At 37.2% G+C, this 5,034-nt stretch overlaps 1 pseudogene across 1 annotated transcript; it reads right to left on the bottom strand.

The window, feature by feature from the left end:
• Positions 1 to 444: 444 nt before the first annotated feature.
• Positions 445 to 4,806, bottom strand: LOC308626401 (cytochrome b-c1 complex subunit Rieske, mitochondrial-like; annotated as a pseudogene). Its single transcript has 2 exons — positions 4,720 to 4,806; positions 445 to 1,193 (listed from the first exon to the last, which is right to left on the bottom strand). The product of its transcript is annotated as a cytochrome b-c1 complex subunit Rieske, mitochondrial-like (transcript).
• Between the last annotated feature and the right edge of the window lie 228 nt (positions 4,807 to 5,034).

Raw genomic sequence — 5,034 nt, 5'->3', positions numbered from 1 at the left:
TTTATTTTTCTTGTTTGATTGCTTTGGCTAGGACTTCCAATACTATGTTGAATAGAAGTGGTGAGAGTGGGCATCCTTGTCTTGTTACAGATTTTACTGGGAAGGCTTTCAGTTTTTCACCATTGAGTATTATACTGGCTGTAGCTTTGTCATAAATGGCTTTTATTATGTTGACATATGTTCCCTCTATACCCACTTTGGTAATAGTTTTTATCATGAATGGATGTTGAATTTTTTTTTAATGTTTAACAGTGGCTTTATTAGGTGAATGCTTAAAAGTATTCAACATTAAATTCAATTTACTTTAACATGTTTGCAAACACATGATTAGCAAGTCTTAAATATTTCAAATCAGCTAATTCAAAGTACAGAAGGTTTGTTCTCAAATAACTCTTCTGAGCTGACATGAAGACCGAAAGAAGGCTGTGACTTGAGCCCAGGTCTCTAACCAACAATCACTGTATCATCACTGGTGAACTCAAATGAGGGAACTTCAAGGTTGAGAGGTGCAGACTCCTTCCTGATCCTGCCAGATGCATCATACTGTGACCCATGACAAGGGCAGTAATAACTATCAAAATCTCCTGCATTTGCAATGGGTACACATCCAAGATGAGTGCAAACACCTGTCAAGATAACCCATTCAGGTTTCTTTACTCATTCTAAATCATGATGTTTGTCCCTCAACTAGGACACTTCAATTGCAGTTTCCTCATCAGTTTCCTTCTTGGTTCTATACTGCACAAACATGGGTTTGCCTCTCCATCTGAAAGCCATGTTCTTGCCCTCTGGAATATCAGATAACTTGATTTCAATATTTGACATGGCCAACACATCAGCAGAAGCACTCATAATGGAAACAAACTGAGAGATGAGAGATGACATCTATCCTCACTGCTCTCTTTTGAAGACTTTGTACTATCTAACACTTCAGCACAACAATAGTCAGAGAAGTCAGGCACTTTGATGTCTGTATGGGAATAACAAAGAAAAGCAGAGACATTTAGGACCCCAGAGGCAACCAAAGGCCAGCCCATGGCCTGGCTACTCAGTGACTCAGTGGTCCACAGGAAGGACCACTTCATATCAAGCACTGGCGACTCTGAGGTGGTGGACACTGCAGCCTGTACCAGGAGCTGCAGTGTGCCCACCACCCTGAAGGACGTGGCCAAGAGGATGGGTGCAAACAGGGCCTAAGGCTGGATGTTGAATTTTATTAAATGCTTTTTCTGCATCTGTTGAGATCATCATGTGGATTTTGTCTTTTTTTTTTTTTTTGTGGATGTGGTGTATCACATTGATTGATTTGTGCATGTTGAACCATCCTTGTGATACGTGGATGAATCCAACTTTGTGATGGTGTATGATCTTTTTTTATGTGTTGTTGGATTCGGTTTGCTAATATTTTTTTAGAATTTTTGCACCTATATTCATCAAAGATATTGGCCTGTGATTTTCTTTTTTGGTAGTGTCTTTGTCTGGTTTTGGTATCAGGGTGATGGTGGCTTCATAGAATATCTTTAGAAGTGTTCCCTCCTCTTCAATCATTTGGAAGAGTTTGAGAAGGATCTGTATAAGTTCTTCTTTGTATGTTTGATAGAATTTGCCTGTGAAGCCATCTGGTCCTGGACTTTTGTTTGTAGGGAGTTTTTTTTTTTTTTTAAATTACAGATTCTACTTCACTTCTAGTGATTGCTCTGATCAAATTATTTATATCTTCTTGATTCAGTTTTGGAGGGCTGTATGTTTCTAGAAACATCTGTTTTTTCTAGGTTGTCCAATTTGTTGGCATATAATTGTTCCTAGTATTCTCTTACGATTTTTTGTATTTCTGCAATATCAGTTGTGATTTCTCCTCTTTCATTTCTTCTTTTATTTATTTGACTTCTCTCTCTTTTCTTCTTGGTGAGTGTGGCCAGAGGTCTGTCAATTTTGTTTACCCTTTTAAAGAACCGGCTCTTGGTTTTATTGATTTTTTAAAATTCTTTTTTAAATCTCTGTTTTATTTATTTCTTCTGTGACCTTTATTGTTTTCTTCCTTCTGCTGACTTTAGGTTTTTTTTCCTTCTGCTGACTTTAGGTTTGTTTGTTCTTCTTTTTCTAGGTTAGGTTGTTTATTTGAGATTTTTCTTTTTTCTTGAAGAAGACCTATGTCACTATGAAATTCCCTCTAAGAACTGCTTTTGCTGCTTCACATGTTTTGTATGGTTGTGTTTTCGTTGTCATTTGTCTCAAGGTATTTTTAAATTTCCTCTCATTTCATTGTTGAACCACTGGTTTTTTAGTAGCATGTTGTTTAGTCTTCATGTAATCATTTTTTTCTTATTTCTTTTTCTGTAGTTTCTAGTTTCATGCCATTGTGGTCAGAAAAGATGCTTGAAATTATTTCTATACTCTTAAATGTGTTGAGGCTCATTTTTTGCCCTAGTATGTGGTCATTCCTAGAGAATGTTCTATGTGCACTTGAAAAGAATGTGTATTTTTGGGCTTTTTGGATGTAATGTCCTGGAAATATCAACTAAGTCTAACTGTTCTATTGCATTATTTAGGATCTCAGTTGCCTTATTGATTTTCTGTCTAGAAGATCTGTCCATTGATGTGAGTGGTGTTGAAGTCCCCTACTATTATTGTATTCCCATCAATTTCTCACTTTATGTCTGTCAGTATTTGTTTTATGTATCTGGGTACTCCTATATTAAGTGCATATACTGATGAGTGTAATATCCTCTTCTTGTATTGATCCCTTTATCATTATATAGTGTCTTTCTATACCTTTCTTTATAGCATTTGTTTTAAAGTCTGTTTTGTCTTATATGAGTATTGTGACCCCTGCTTTCTTGTTATTTCTGTTTTCATGAAATATCTTTTTCCAATCCCTCACTTTCCATCTATGTGTGTCCTTTGCCCTAAAGTGGATCTCTTGTAGGCAGCATATTGTAGGCTCTTGTTTTTTTTATCCAGTTACCACTCTGTGTCTTTTGATTGGAGCAGTTAGTCCATTGACATTTAAGGTAATAATTATTGATAGATATGTATTGCCAATTTAAATCTTGTTTTCCCATTGATTTTGTATTTGTTCTTTGTTCCTTTCTTTTTCTTTTTCCTTTTGTGGTTTGGTGATTCTCTTTTGTATTATGCTTAGGTTCTCTTATTTTTTGTGTGAATCTAGAATGTAAGTTTTTGATTTGTAGTTACCCTGTTGTTCAAGTATGTTAACCCCTTCCAATATATCTACTTGCTTTAGACTTGTAGTTATATAGGCTCAAACACATTCTGAAAAAAGGCTACATTTTCTTACTCTCCTCCTCCATATTTTATGTTTTTGATGTCCTCTTTTACAACTTCATGTTTATCCTTTTGCTGTTCATTGTGGTTATCATTGCTTTCATGGAAGTTTTTTAATCTCTTTACTGGCTTATTTAAGTAATATATTCTCCAAATGTGATTTTTCTTTCCTATAGATTCTTTGCTTTTAGAGAAGACCTTTCAATATTTCTTTTAGGACAGGTTTAGTATTGCTGTATTCTTTTAATTTTTGCTTGTCTGAGAAATTCTTTACCTCTCCTTCTGATCTAAATGATAATTTTGTTGGGTAGAGTATGCTAGGTTGCAGATGTTTTCCTCTCAGTACTTTGAATATATCTTGCCACTCCCTCTGGCATGCAGCCTTTCTGTAGAGAAATCAGCTGATAGTCTTATAGGGGTTCCCTTGTAATTAACTCTTTGTTTTTCTCTTGCTGCCTTTAGAACCCTCTCTTTATCTTTAACTTTTGTTATTTCAACTATAATATGTTTTGGTGTAGGTTTGTTTGGGTTCATCTTGTTTGGGACACTCTGTGCTTCCTGAACCTGGATATCTGTTTCCTTCTTTACGTTTGGGAAGTTTTCAGCCATAATTTCTTGGATTCCCCTTTTCTCTTTCTTCTTCTTTTGGGATCCCTATTATGCATAGATTGGCACAATTTATATTATCCCATAGGTCTCATATTGATTTCAGTGTGTTTCATTTGTCTTTTTGTTTGCTGTTCTGACTGTGTGATTTCCATTATTCTATCTTCCAGATCACTTATTCTTTCTTCTGCATTATTCAATCTGCTGTGTATTGCCTTTAGCTCAGTTTTCATCTTGGCAAATAATTTATTTTTTTCTGACTCCTTTTTTTAGTTTCTAGTTCCTTTTTACAGTATTCTGCATTTCTATTGATAGCTCTTCTTAATTCCTTCAGTATTTTCATTATCTCCTTTTCAAACTGGGTGTCTATTAGACTGAAGAATTCTGTTTCATTGTTTATTCTTTCTGGAGATTTCTCTTGATCATTTAATTGGGAGTGGTTGCTCTGCTTCTTCATTTCACTTAAATTTCTCTTACTCTTTGAATTTAGGAGAAACAATTATCTACCCTAGTCTTGGAGGGCTATTTTTTTTTTTTTTTTTTTTGCGGTACGCAGGCCTCTCACTGTTGTGGCCTCTCCTGCTGTGGAGCACAGGCTCCGGACGCGCAGGCTCAGCGGCCATGGCTCATAGGCCCAGCCGCTCCATGGCATGTGGGATCTTCCCAGCCTGGGGCATGAACCCGCATCCCCTGCATCGGCAGGTGGACTCAACCACTGCGCCACCAAGGAAGCCCTTGGAGGGCTATTTTTATGTGGGAGCATTCTTGTGTAGCTTGTGTGGTTTTAAAATTTTTGGTGTGTGGGCTGTTTTTAGTATGGATGCCTACCACCTGTTTCCTTAGCATGTTGTGGCCATTATCTACTTGATAGGGAGTGTGCAGATGAGGCAGCTGGCACTCACTCCCAGACCCCATGGCAGCGGTGGTGGCTGGGGCCCAATTCCAGAGCCTACAGTGGTGGGGGCTGGTGCCTGCCCAGGGAGCCCATGGCCGTGGCATGAATCTTGTTTTTTTATCCAGTCAGCCACTCTGTCTTTTAAAATCCTTTTTTTTTTAATTTATTTATTTTCGGCTGCTTTTGGTCTTCTTGCTGAGTGCTGGCTTTCTCTAGTTGTAGAGAGTGGGGGCTACTCTTTGTTGTGA

The sequence above is a fragment of the Mesoplodon bidens genome (assembly GCF_964165515.1).
Source record: "Mesoplodon bidens genome assembly, chromosome: 1".
Taxonomy (NCBI): Eukaryota; Metazoa; Chordata; class Mammalia; order Artiodactyla; family Ziphiidae; genus Mesoplodon; species Mesoplodon bidens.
Note: the sequence above shows the minus strand (reverse complement) of the source record. Positions and strands in the feature narration are given on the sequence as shown.